The sequence below is a fragment of the Palaemon carinicauda genome, chromosome 19 (genome assembly GCF_036898095.1).
Source record: "Palaemon carinicauda isolate YSFRI2023 chromosome 19, ASM3689809v2, whole genome shotgun sequence".
NCBI lineage: Eukaryota > Metazoa > Arthropoda > Malacostraca > Decapoda > Palaemonidae > Palaemon > Palaemon carinicauda.
Window position 1 is genome coordinate 109,833,602 of NC_090743.1, and position 15,000 is coordinate 109,848,601.

Sequence of the window (15,000 nt, forward strand, 5' to 3'; positions counted from 1 at the left end):
GGATTCAGCAACCCCAGATCTACATTCAGAAGATAGAATTGATGCAGAGTAGAATCATCTGCATATGCAACGAACTTTTATTCTAGGCAAAACAGAATATCATGTGTATGTGGAATGAAAAGTAATGGGCCAGCAACACTACCCTGAGGAACACCAGATATCACATTCCTAATCTCACTATTGTGCCCATCAACAAAAACTCCTTGAGATGTATTACTTAAAAATTCAATTTTGATGCTAAGAAACGAACCACCCATTCCCAAATGATCGAGTTTGAAAACAAGGGCCTCATGATTAATACGGTTAAATGCAACACTAAAATCAGGGCTAATGAACTTCCTGACCACAATCAAAGGATTTCGGTACAACAGGAGAGATTGTAAGAAGGGCATCACATGCTCCAAGGCCTTTAAGAAAGTCAAATTGCAAATTAAAGAACACCAGATTACCTTCTGAATACTATTTAGATGTTTTGTTAAAAGAAGTTCAAAAACTTTAGACAATATTGGAGTTATAAAAAAAAGGGCGGTAATCAGATGGGCGAGAACTACCATAAACACATTTATTTAATGGGGTAACATTACCGATTCTCCAGCAAGTACTAAAAGAATCTCTTCTTGCTAACTTGCAAAATTAAGACACAACTTTGGAGCTAAGAAATTGGCAGTCTTTATAAAAAAAAAAATAAAAAATAAAGGAAAAATTACATTCGAGTCTACACCACCTCCATAAGCACCGAGGTCTATTATGAATTGTAATTTCATTGGACTGAACAAGTAAACTAGTTAATGATTAAGATCGTGTTTCTCATTACTCAACCTATTGTCAAACACAATGTCATCAGCCAAAAGGGTTGGATTTTCCTTTGGACAGCGAGTGAAAGAGGTCTGGTTTAAGTAAAGGAGGAACTATCAAGTCTACACTAGAGTGCAGATTTAACAGTAGCCTACCACCTGTGTTCCAGGGTTGTACCGGAAAGCCTTCCTTTTAAGGCTAAATTGAATTCCTTTTCAGTTGAAGCATAAACTCTGAGTTACCACTCTTTGCTGAGTATAGATATTCCAAGCCAAATCTAATCTGTTAACCTTCCAAAGATGGTAGGCCTCCTGCTTCTCCAAATAAGTACGTCTACAATCATCATTGAACCACATTTTGTCCTTCACTTGGTACCTTAGCACTCGGAAAGGGATATAGGCCTACATGTCAATTACGTTAACTAGATTCTTATTCAAAGTACGAATGCCCTCGTGTCCAACGGGGTGAGCTTTGTAAATATAGGCCTATTCAAGCTGATAACATTCCCCCAAATATCCATAGTTTTCAGGATAATGAGCTCCTCTGCAATTTTATCCCGACTTCCTACAGCTATTTGTACATAAAATTATTTTAGATAAAGAAGTTGGCGGCTTTGTATTCTAGTAAGCCTATGTTCTTACTTAAACAGTTTTAAAATTATTGCACAAGCAGGCTCTTACTTTTGAAAATTCTCCAATTAAAATGTCTTATCGATGAAATTTTTTATTGAAAAAAAAAGCCTTTTTAAATAAAAACTTCTAGATAATTAGATGGATCTGATCAGGTGTCACACAGTTAAATTCGTTAAATCTGGCAAATCTCCAATTTCGCATTTGCCCGATGCAAGATGGGAATAAAATTATAAATATGAATGAAATTTATTTTTTTTCATTACAATGGCCTATAAATTATACCCAGGTGCCCGTGAAATATTTATTCATACGCTCCAGCGAATAATAATAATAGTATTATTATTATTATTATTATTATTATTATTATTATTACCCTGGTTGGAAAAGCAGGATGCTACAAGCCAAAGTGCTCCAACAGGGAAAACAGCCCAGTGAGGAAAAGAAACAAGGAAATAAATAAACTACAAGATAAATAATAATTGTTTAAAATAAAATATTTTAAGAACAGCAAAAACATTAAATTGGATCGTTCATATATAAACTATAAAAACTAGAAATATAAAAAAAATGTAAACTAAACGCTTCTTGAGAAAATAACCTCGGAAGAGTTAAAAATGTTAATAACAAGTAAGTGAAATTATGTAATTAATTCGAATCATTTTCATATAATTGAATATTGCTTATATTAAAGACATCAACCATTAAATTGGACTAAATTAAGCCATAGCTTATTTCGTGACATGAAACATTACCCTGTAAATCTGGAGAAACCCTTTAAAGAATGAATAATATTCACATGTGGAAACCACATTATCTTCATCTTTCGTTTTTCCTCGTCACTGTACGTGTGGTCATGCACAGTAGACTAACTCTCCTCAGCATCTGATAAGTTTCTCCCCGGGGTCTTCAAGTCGTGATTAATCTGTTTTTTTTTCTTCTTCTTCTTCTTTTCTTACAGTGGCTTTGTAATTATGGTTTAATCGCTTAGTTCCCTTTGCATATGGATGACAAAGCATTTATTACCCTGACTCGTCATTTTAATAACCTTATTATATTTGCCAGGCGAAGCAATGTGATTTGACGTTCATATCTGAGTCTATCCTTAAGCTGTAGCCTACACTTATTTCGTACATTAAGTAGACATTTCGATAAACATTCTTATATTTCGATAGGATTTCACAAATATTTTTTTTGTCAGCAAAATATTGTAGTGTATGCAACTTCACCAACCTTGTGAGCTAAGGATGATGGGTTTGGGGGATCCTATAGGTCTACCTGCTGATTCTTCAGCGGCCAATGCATGCCCCTCCCTGGTCCTAGCTTGGGCGAAGAGGGGGCTTGGGTGCTAATCATACGTATACGCTGTCAATCTCTAGGGTGTTGTCTTACTAGCTAGGACATTGCCACTGTCCCTTGCCTCTGGAAGGCGATGAAATGAGTGAAACCTGTCCAGAAGGGCAACTCAGCACCAAGCTGCAAGCGGGGAGGAGAGGGCGAAATATTTTAGTCTTGTAGCCTACAGTCAAGACATTGGCATCTCAAAATCCACCATGGTCCTTTGTCTATTGTAAGTTTTATATCTTTAAACTGATGATCTTTGAAGGTTAGAGACCAACAACATCTGGTTTTCATTGTGGGTCACCCATCCTAATAAATGCCTGACTAATTATTAATCGACCATCTTTACAAACCAGCAGAAAAATATTATTTTGCGCCTGGGTGCGTCCAAACTGTGGTAGATATGAACTTCTTGTTTATTGCATTATGTCGAGGAATAATTGAACGTTTTCATGATAAAAACAGAATATCTTTGCAATATTTCAAAGTATTCATATAGTGAATAAAACATAAAAATTATGCTAAACACTAAGATTTTTATAATATTCATAAAATATATAATAATTACGTTAAAGGAGTTTATTTTTTGAGGGAATTGTGTATAAATGCCTGATTTGTCCAGTTGTATTTATTATTATTATTATTATTATTATTATCATTATTATTATTAGCTAAGCTACTACCCTAGTTGGAAAAGTAAGATGCATTAAGCCCAAGGGCCCCTACAGGGAAAAATAGCCCAGTGAGGAAAAGAAAAAATGAAATAATTAAATATGAGAAATAATTAACAATGAATAAAATATTTTAAAAACAGTAACAACATCGAAACTATAAAAAGACTTATGCCAGCCTGTTCAACATAAAAACATTTGCTGTTATACATGTGATTAATTACAATATGCTAACTTTTTCATGGTGAGCAATGCCAACATATGTCAACTGAAAATTGCATTAGAAAGACGGATAAATTTTCTATATACGGCATGGATAAAAATGATATATATTATTAGACAACATTTTAGCAATAGAACAAATAGACAAATTTTTATTTCCATGTATCCATATTACAATAAAGTTTTTTTAATATCGAAATGTTCATATTTTTACATTGTTTTTTATACCACGAGAAAATACAAAGAATTCCCTTCAAAAAGATATATAAAACATGACAATTGTAATTATCTGTAAATGCATAAACACGTATAGAAAAAAAATATCTATGAATGTGTAAAATTACCAGTAAAAACGACATCGAGCAGTTTTCCGATGAGAATATCTATGCAGCCATTTTGCGTAATACAGTTATATAAGCGACGAATAATGCTAGGAAAAAAAAGAAAATTGCTATAGATAGCATAAAAAGATTCCACAAAAAATATATAAGGTCTGTCACAAAAATGAGCAATTGCAGAGCAAAGATGGACAATGCATTTTTATTTATATTTAACAAAATCTTCAATAGTTGTAGTATATCGAAGTGTTCATAATAAAAAAAAAAAAATGTACAGTATCTCCAACAGTTTTAGTAGCTTTGAGAACAAAGCCCTCAAAAAAAAATATTGGGAATTAAATGGCAGGACAGGATTAGAAATGAAACTATAAGAGAGATTACTCAAGCGCCATATGTGGATGAGATCATTGTGAGGGGTAGATGGAGATGGTTTGGGGATGCTCTTCCCCCTCCCCAATCGTGTTTAGTTCACCATATATTTAACTGGGCTCCACAAGGCACTAGAAGAGTTGGTAGACCCAGACCTACATGGATGAGAACTATGAAACATGAAGTGAGAGATGATAAGTGGAGTAGAATGGAGAAGTATTGAATTAAACACTCAAGATAGAGACGATTGGTAAAATCTAACCGAGGCCCTTTGCATCAATGGGCGTAGGAGATGATGAATATGAGAATATATATATATATATATATATATATATATATATATATATATATATATATATATATATATATATATATGCATATATATATATATATATATATATATATATATATATATATATATATGCATATATATATATATATATATATGCATATATATATATATATATATATATATATATATATATATATATATATATATATATTGTATATATATATATACATATATTTTTGGGCTCAGACCCTGTCGTGCTGATGAAAGGGTTCCTATAGGTAGCCTTCTAAAGGATATTTGCTACAGTGATACTCCCAGAGAATTAAAGCAAAGGTCTCCAGGATTCCAACTCCTGGCACGAGTATCCAATAAAGGATATTGTATAATATCAGGGGACGTATTCTGGATACGATACATGGCAATCTTCACCCCGAATAGATTTAACGCTTCGATGTAAGGGGGAAGAGTGGCAAAAAGGAAGGGGTGCCGTTCTAGGTACCCGATGGATCTCCTTCCCTACAACTACTGCAACGCCATTCCTATTCTTGTAGCCTTGCTAAGAGTGTGTATGCTTTCCCTTAGCCCGGTATTTTTCTCAAGTTTTGGAATTATCTCACCATGCAATTATCAACACCTTCGTCACCTGAACAGTTGACTATTTATTCTTTCCTTGGTGTACTTTTGGTTTCACTTTTCACGGTTAAATTCATTAATTTAAGTGTGTTTTGGTGAGCATTGCTGTTACCGGAAGCAGCCATTTTATAACTGCTGTCGCTCTTTATATTCTTATATATTATTTAGATAATAGGGCGACCCTTTCCCGGCTTTACACTAATATGTTAGCTATTTAAGCAATTTATATAAGATGTGATATTGCATGCATGAAACTTTACTCTTACTATCTTGTGACTTTACTTAACATATTCGGGCCGGAGCCCCGTGGTACTCGATCACCTTTGCCGGGGTTCCTGCCGGAGCAGATTTATCTTTGCTCATTAATATGTTAGTAAAGTAATTTCCCCTGTTTAGCTTTAATCTTTATTGTTTCTTCTCGATTCTGATGAGATGTTATATTCTCTCGAATCTATGGAATTCCAGATAAGTTACGATAATTATCCTCTCTCTGAGAGAAAAGGCTAAACTCTTCTTCCCTCCTTGAGTAGTGCCACCGGCATAGGCGGCCGTCACTGTCCCTCTTCATTGCTGTCGAGTAGAACGACGTTCTTCCTGCCTCCGGCTTTGAATCAGATACTGTATTGATATACTCAGGCTGCCCTTGTCTTGCCGACAGCAATGTCTTCAGCACAGGAAGTCATACTTCCCGCCTCATTGTTTTGAGGACGACGACATAACCTGCCGCCACCTCTTACAACAATGAACTATAAGACCCTTAACCCCTCCCCCTCTATCCTTTCATGACGGCGTGTCGTCACAAGATTCTTTCGCTGGTACTCTGACAATCACCCTGACTTACTGGGATGATTGCGTTATTGGCAGGTGTTCTGCTGGCGGAAGTTAGTTCCTTCGTCTCACTACTGCCTTCCCCCCGACTTCCCTTCCTTGATAAGAAGTTGATAAGAATGGGGGAGGACTGAGACGTCTTCTGACGGCTTCCGGCAGGAAACCTAACACACTTTGGGAAGTCCTCAGCTCTCTCTTGAGTTGCCATTTACATTCCTTAGCCGCCGACTACATTGCCGGCAACAAGCTAGTATATAGATGGGTGGAAGCCAGAATCTGACAGATTCTTCCCCCTTCCATTGGAACTTTCACTTCTTTGATCTTTTCCTCTTTCTTTTGGTTAGCACTATCGGTACTAACCTAATACCGACAGTAACTGCCGGCAGACTACTGAATATAATTATACAGTAGTATACATGTTTTCTAACATATCTCGTGTTTCCCATCGCAAACGATTGTTGAAACCACAATCCTTTATAGAGGTTGAGTAACCCCTCGATACCCAGATGGTTTCCTTGATCATCGGGGATTTACAATACCCGATCTGTATTAATACAGTACTACAGGTGGATGACGTTGGTATAAATTACTTACTAACACTAACTCTAGTTTCTAGAGTTTCTCTCCCCTGTAACCTTCCCTATAAGGGAAACTGAATATTAATACGGACGTAGGTCTCAGCAATAGTCCGGGAAGGGAATTCACTCGGACATGTGTCTTTTCTTATTTCCTTTCAACCTTACTATCCTAAGCTACCATTCACAATAGTGATTACTATTGTTACTATATATTGCATGCTTTATATGTCACATGATACTCATGGAAAATTTCTCCTTCTTTACAGGATGATCCTGGGGAGAAATGTGGGGTGATGTTCTGCAACCATAAGGGGAGGGACATCTGTGGCCACACGATGTGTAGGTCTCATGCCCCTGTTGCATCATCACAGGAGCCCTCAAATATTGGGACCCGAAAGGCTGCAACATCTGCTCGACCCTGCCAACTAACGGCTTTTGCGAGGCCCCCTTAGATACCCTAGAGACTAGGGACACGGCAAGGGATAGCCTTCGCAAGTGGGTAAGGGGGTTCCAGAAGAACTCCCTGGGACCATACAGTACTTACCCAACGACTCCGTGAGGCGTACATTGTTCCCCAAGGCTTTCCCTAACGTGGTGGTGTACCAGGAACAGCTTCAGTCTCCCTTCATACAGTTGAAGGTTGACTCAGACACCAATAGGACCATAGAGGACATGGACATCCAACATAAGAGGATGTCAGAAGTGTCCTCTGACATGGAACAAGACCTGCTGCACGGTATCCCTGAAGAGGATGAGGATCTTCCCCTCGTGGAGGAAGAGGAATCCCTCTCGACGGTGGCAGAAGACCCTCAGTTTGCAGTAGCTGCATACCAGCCACTACCATCAACGTCCTCTGCACCGACTACACAACCTGTTGCTCAGGCCAATGCGAGTGAAGAGATTCTGCCATCTCTTAAACTCGTGATGGAGTCGTTCCAACAGGAGCAGAAGGCTATGCAGGAGTCGTTCAGGCAGCAGCAAAGAAACATGCAGGAGAAGATTGACCATCTCAGAACCACCAGGGGCACGTCTAAGAACCCTCTTAGAGTGTCCGATCTCCCTTATTGCTCCGAATTCAATCCCTGGAGGTACGCGGAGCACATGTCCATGATGGATGGGAAACTATTCGTTTCCGAGAAGCTGGGAGCCAGGCCGGTTGGAGACCTCGAGTTCTGACCTAACTTCCCTGTTTATCCCGAGTGCTATGTGAGACTGCGGGAAGAAAGTGCGACCCGAGAAGAAAGGGTCCCTAAGAAGTTATCGTGTTTGAAAATGATAAGGTGCAGTACATCCTTCTCCCTGAAGGGAGCCGAATATTTGAATTCTAAAGTGTCAGCACTGAGCAAGAAACATGCTATCTTTCTTGCCCCTTCCTCGACCTCACTCCCTTTACAGAGAAAGCGTTCGACTCTGTCGTCAAAGCCGCCGACGAGGGAAAACCCTGCCCGACTTTCGATGAAGTAAGCCATTCTTCCTCGCACTGCCTACCAATGGAGGAAAGTGGAAGGATATCCACCTAACCTCCTCCGTCTCCACACTAGACCAGGAGATCGCAGGACAGCAGTTCAACGAGAACCTTCCTAAGTTGCCAGACCATCTTCTGAAGATGGAACAGGAGTCGAAGGAAAGCCTTGTGGCCTCCCTCTCTCATCAGAACTGCTTAGAACTAAGTGCGAGCTAGGATAATGCCCCGGAAATCTCCCTTTTCCTAGCCAAGTCTCACATGGGTACCCTTGTGAAGGACTTTTACGCTTTCCTCAGGGCAAGGAGAGCATGCAGAGAGTTCGTCCTGGCGGCAGCGACCATCCGGCATGAACCAAGGAAGTTGATTACCTCGAATATATGGGGTAAAGACCTCTTTCCACAGGATCTGGTCCAAGTGGTCATTGCGAAGGCAGCGACGGAGAACAGGAACCTTCTCCAAAAATGGGGCATGTCCTCGAAGAGGAAATCTTCTACGGAAGGAGGCCCCAACCTAAGAACAAGAGGGCAAGGAGACTGCGGACACATGCGCAAGTCCCAGCCCTGACCATGACCACAATGCCTCAGACCACCTTAGTCGCTGGCGTGTAACCCTACCTCTGAGAAGCAGTCGACTTCCTTTCGGTTCAGTCAGAAAGGAAGAGGTTCTAGGAGAAGTTCTCCAATAGGTAACTTCTCTTGGGGCCGAGGAGGACGTGGTCACGGAGGAAAATCTGCAGGACCCCCCAAGCAACGAGGGGTTTCAGGAGGGGGCAGACTCCATCGTTTTCGGGATCGCTGGACCTTTGATCCCTAGGCCCATAGCCTAATTACGAATGGACTCGGGTGGAAATGAAGCAAACCTCCACCATGTCTTCCATAATTCTTCCAACAATCCACCCCCTTGTTAGAATATATCTCAGAACTCTTGACCAAGAAAGAGATAAGGAAAACAAAGTCCATCAAGTTCCAGGGAAGGCTGTTTTGTGTTCCGAAGAAAGACTCAGACAAATTCAGAGTCATTCTAAACTTGTCTCTACTCAACAAGTTCATCAAGAACAACAAGTTCCGGATGCTTACTTTGCAACACATAAGGACCCTTCTGCCAAAAGGGGCGTTCATGGTCTCAATAGACCTGGCAGATGCTTACTGGCATCTCCCAATGAGTCGCCTCTTCTCCTCCTAAATAGGATTTAGACTACAGAAGAAGCAGTTTGTCATCAGAGCAATGCCCTTTGGACTGAACACAGCCCCAAGGATATTCACCAAGCTAGCAGACACAGTTGCGTCAACAGCTACAAACCTAAGGTGTTCAAGTGGTAGCTTACTTAGACGATTGGTTGGTATGGGCAGCATCCAAGATTACTCGTCTGCAGGCAGCTCAAAAAGTGATCCAGCTTCTGGAACACTTAGGCTTCAAAATCAACCGCAAGAAGTCTCGTCTCACTCCGGCTCAACAGTTCCAGGGGTTGGAAATCCAATGGAACTTAAAGTCACACCACCTCTCCATTCCATCCAAGAAGAGGAGAGAGATAGCGGGATCTGTCAGGAGACTAATCCGTTACTAAAGTATTTCAAAATGCCAAGAGGAAAAAGTCTTTGGCTCTCTACAGTTCGCAGTAGTGACAGACCCAGTGCTAAAGGCACGTTTAAAAGATGCATCAGGAGTCTGGAAGAAATACACATCGAACGCTCAAAGGGATCAACTAAGCTTGACTCCAGCCTTGTTGCGCAGACAATTAAAGCTGTGGTCCACAGCCAAGAGTCTAGCGTGGATAGTTCCCCTGCAACCACCACAACCTTTGGTAGTGATCCATACAGATGCCTCCTTGGAAGGATGGAGAGGCCATTCTCACGACAGGTTGGTCCTGGATAACTAGGTGATAGTAAAGTGTCTAAATCGACAAGGCTCGAGATCACCTCACATCAACCATGTGATGTTAGCCATCTTCTACCTGGCAAGGAAGAAGAGATGGCACTTATCAGCAGTTCATCTATAAGGGTTCCGCAATGTGATGGCGGACGCTCTATGCAGGCGAAAGCCCATAGAGACAGAATGGTCCTTGGACGCAGACTCATTCTCCTTCATCTTAGGAAAAGTCCCAGAACTGCAAATCGAACTCTTTGCAACGAGCAACAACAAGACACTATCTCGTTATGTAGCCCCTTACCTGGACCCTCAAGCAGAAGCAATGGATACCATGTCTCTATACTGGAACAGATAGAATTATATTTACCTGTTTCCACCAACCAATCTCCTGCTAAAAGTCCTCGACAAGCTAAGATCCTTCAGAGGGACGGCAGCGGTGGTAGCCCACAAGTGGCCCAAGAGCAATTGGTTTCCTCTAGTCCTAGAGTGGAATCTGAAGCTGTTTCCACTGCCAAATCCAGTGTTGTCCCAACCGATCCAGAAGTTGACTGTCTACACTTCATCCTCGAGAACCAACAACCTACATCTCATGATTTTCTCGCCCTAGTGGCGAGCAGAAGGTTCAGAATCTCAAGAGATAAAGCTGACTTCATCGAATAGTACAAGTCATGTTCTACTAGGAGACAGTGCGAATCGTCATGGGAGAAATGGGTGACCTTTATGAAAGAAAGGAAACCGACAGAAATATCTTCATACACCTCCACAAACAAGGCCTGGCCTCTATTACAATTACTTCTTGTAAGTTGGCCCTGGCTAGACCACTTCTGTACGCTTTCGAGGTGGACCTCTCAGGTAAAATATTTAATAAGATTCCGAAAGCGTGTGCTAGTCTCAAACCTGCAGCCCCACCAAAGCCCATCACATGGTCTTTGGACAAAGTTTTGCACTATGCTTCGAATCTGGATAATGAGAACTGTGCTCTAAAGGATTCGACACAGAAAGTTATCTTTCTGTTCACAATAGCCTCAGGGGCTAGAGTTAGCGAAATAGTGGCCTTATCTAGAAACGAAGGCCATATTCAGTTCCTGGACTCAGGAGAACTGAATTTATTTCCCGATTCTGCCTTTTCCGCTAAGAATGAGCTACCCACCTAAAGGTGGGGTCCTTGGAGAATCTGCCCATTAAAGGAAGATGCCTCTCTGTACCCAGGAGAGTGTCTTAAGGTCTATCTTCGAAGAACTTTAAACTTCAAGGGAGGACAGCTCTTCAGAGGCAAAACCTCAGGATTGAACCTATCTTTAAAACAACTGAGAGCGAAGCTCACCTACTTTATTCGCAGAGCGGATCCTGACAGTACACCCGCGGGTCACGATCCGAGGAGAGTTGCTTCGTTGCTGAACTTCTTTCAACATATGGACTTTGAGAGACTGCTCGTACACTGGGTGGAAGTCATCCAAGGTCTTCAACAAACATTACGCGAAGCAAGTACAAGAGATAAAACATTTTGTGGTGGCGGCCGGTAGTGTAATTAAACCTGCCGTCTAGTGCTGCGATGAACAGTGGACTGTTTTGGGACTTTACAGTGCTTCGGATGCATGGGTATACGTACCCACTTGTGCAGATCACAACTATGGTTGACCCACTGTTCTGAGTAGGTGCATATCTGATCAATACACCAGTGCCGAGTGAACGTTTGCGTTATGGTGTCTTATGCATTTCCGAACATCTGACGACGTCATATAGATTTGGTTTTCACATCTTCCATTGAGCGGCATTATTTTGATAATGTATTTTGTATATTTTTTCTACACGAAAAAATATGTGTTCGATGTGTTGTATGCTGGATCAGATACATACTTTGTTGTAACTACATTTCGATAAACCAGTTGCATAACAAAATACTTAACCGTATTTGTGTCTTATCACTGCTCCCTCAGTTATAAGCTAATAAAGTATGTTAGAGTTTTACTAAACCCTTTATGGTGTTTAGGTTCTTGAAGTCACAATATTATTTTCTAAAGGAATAATCATGACCTTAAGTACTTAAGGTAAGTGAACAGGGTACATTTCAAACTCTACCCTTTTGTTCCGATGGGAAATACAAACCTTGAATCCTAATTGTCGACATCGACATTTCCCTGCTGGGGGGCAGGATGCACTAAGCCGGCTCCAGGCTTGGTATGCGTAAGAAATCTCTGGATTTTCACATACAGGTCTACTAGACCAGATAAGAAGAATCTATTCAAGGTAGAAGGTACATACACAAACCCACAGCTAATAGTAATTTCAAGACAATTCTCTAGTATACTTCCATCAGCACGACATGGCCTGAGCCCCAAAAAAACGGATTTTGATCAAAATGAAAAATTTATTTTTGGGTGAGAGGGCCATGTCGTCCTGATGGAACCCACCCTTTTGCTGATCCCTCCCAAAATTACTTTATCTGTGGTCATTTCCGCTTAACGGCAAGAATAGGAATGGCGTCGCAGTAGTAGTAGGGAAGGAGATCCACCGGGTACCTAGAATGGCACCCCTTCCTTTTTGCCACTCTTCCCCCTTACATCGAATCGTTAAATCTATTCGGGGTGAAGATTTCCATGTGTCGTATCCAGAATACGTCCCCTGATATCATACGATATCCTCTATTGGATACTCGTGCCAGGAGTTGGAATCCTGGAGACCTTTGGTTTAATTCTCTGGGAGTATCACTGTAGCAAATATCCCTTAGAAGGCTACCTATAGGAACCCTTCCATCAGTACGACATGGCCCTCTCACCCAAAAATAGATTTTTCACTTTGATCAAAATCCGTTATATATATATATATATATATATATATATATATATATATATATATATATATATATATACTGTATATATATATATATATATATATATATATATATATATATATATATATATATATACATATATACTACATATATATATATACATATATATATATATATATATATATATATAAATATATATATATATACTATATACTGTATATATATATATATATATATATATATATATATATATATATATATATACATACTGTATAAATACCGTATATACAATGTTCCACCATCACCAATCCGCAGTGGCAAGCGTGGTAATGATCAGTGGCCAAAACCCAGACATGTATATCACAACCCCTTCTCAATCCCCAGTACCCAGCAGCAGTGGGCAGCTACATTCCACTGCAGGGGGTGCTAAAAACCTTTGGACTAGAAAAAGGCAACCTTTGGAAACTGAACCTTGCAACATACAACATCAGGACCCTGAGTAGGGAAGATCTTTCTGTGTTACTAGAAGAGCCATAAGAAATAAATTGGGATATACAGTAATAGCATTGAGTAAAATTAGATGAAGTGGGGAAGCTTATATAGAATTATATATATATATATATATATATATATATATATATATATATATATATACATACATATATATATATATATATAATATATATATATATGTATATATATATATATATATATATATATATATATATATATATATATATATATGAGAGCCGTTCAAAAGAGTGACAAATCAAAAGAGTGACACAATTTGTCACTCTTAAAATAGTGATCAAAAGAGTGACAAATCAAGAGTGTGACCAAAGACGTATATAGTCTTTGAGTGTGACATAATTTGCCACTCTTAAAATAGCGATCAAAGGAGTGACAAATCAAAAAAGTGACATAATGAACTTTCAGTTAGAAATAAAACCAAAGATTTTGTGCTTGGCAATTTATGGAAGACAAGGATGAAAAAAACACCTTGTTACTTTAGCGTCTGGAAATGTATATAACTTCTTTTCTTCCATCTATCGGCGGATGATTATGTACTTTTCCTTCTGATACTGAGCCATCACTGACATTGAAAAAGGAAACTCCTCGAAGAGTAGCAGAACCATTACAGTTTTAATCATCTCATCGGAAATAATGGTTATGGTTTCTGGATCGCTGATGTCGGTATATATATCCATTGAAAGTTTCTCCTTGTCCTTATGAGATTTTACAAAGACGTATTCATCCATGATGGGATATGACAAAGACTGTTCAAGAAATGTTCAAACAAATTCTATTGTAGTTTTAATAAGAGAAACCCGTATTTTAAGTAATTAGACAATTTTCATATGGTTAAAAGTTTATAAAAACAATAAATAAGCCATAATCTTAAGTACTTTGATATTTCATTACTTTGCATATTTCTAGTTTTTGTTACTCTTTCTTTATGCCACTTCTCTTGAATTCCCGTACATTGAGTAAATCTTTTAAATTTCCGTGATGTTGTCACTCTTTCGTCTTGTCACTCTTAAATTTCCGTATTTTTGTCTGTCTTTTTTCTTGTCACTCTTTTGAAATTCTTTAATCTCTGTCACTTTCGTCTTGTCACTCTTTTGACTTGTTACTCTTTTGATAATAACCCATATATATATATATATATATATATATATATATATATATATGGTGTATATATATATATATATATATATATATATATATATATATATATATATATATATATATATATACACCATATATATATATATATAACACAGGGAGTCCTCGGGCTATGACAGTCCCGACTTTCGCTGTTTCGAGGTTATGAACGCGTCCCATAAAAATATAAAAAATAATATTAAGCGGTGTTCCGTCTTACATCGTCAGCATCGTAAGCGACGTAAACGATTGCGAACTAGTTTCTAGCGCGCAGCGGATGTATATGCTTTGTTTGGTTGTGTACGCTGGTTCTCTCTCTCAAGTGTTTGATCGAATTATTTAACATTTTGCCCTTCGTTATGGCTCCAAAGCGTAAGGCAGATTCTTCTGATGGTAGTGCATCAAAGAAAAGAAAGGCCATCACCATGGAAGTGAAATTAGACATTAAGCGAGCTAAAAACGGTGAAACGCCAACAAACATTGGCCGGTCGCTTGGACTTAGTTGTTCGACCATGGC

The 15,000-nt window shown here is 39.1% G+C and overlaps 1 protein-coding gene across 1 annotated transcript in view; it reads left to right on the plus strand.

Annotated features, from left to right (window-relative positions):
• The window catches only part of LOC137658724 (LHFPL tetraspan subfamily member 2a protein-like), a 195,568-nt gene that overhangs the window by 158,642 nt on the left and 21,926 nt on the right, over window positions 1-15,000 (plus strand). The gene's annotated exons all lie outside the window — the stretch shown is intronic.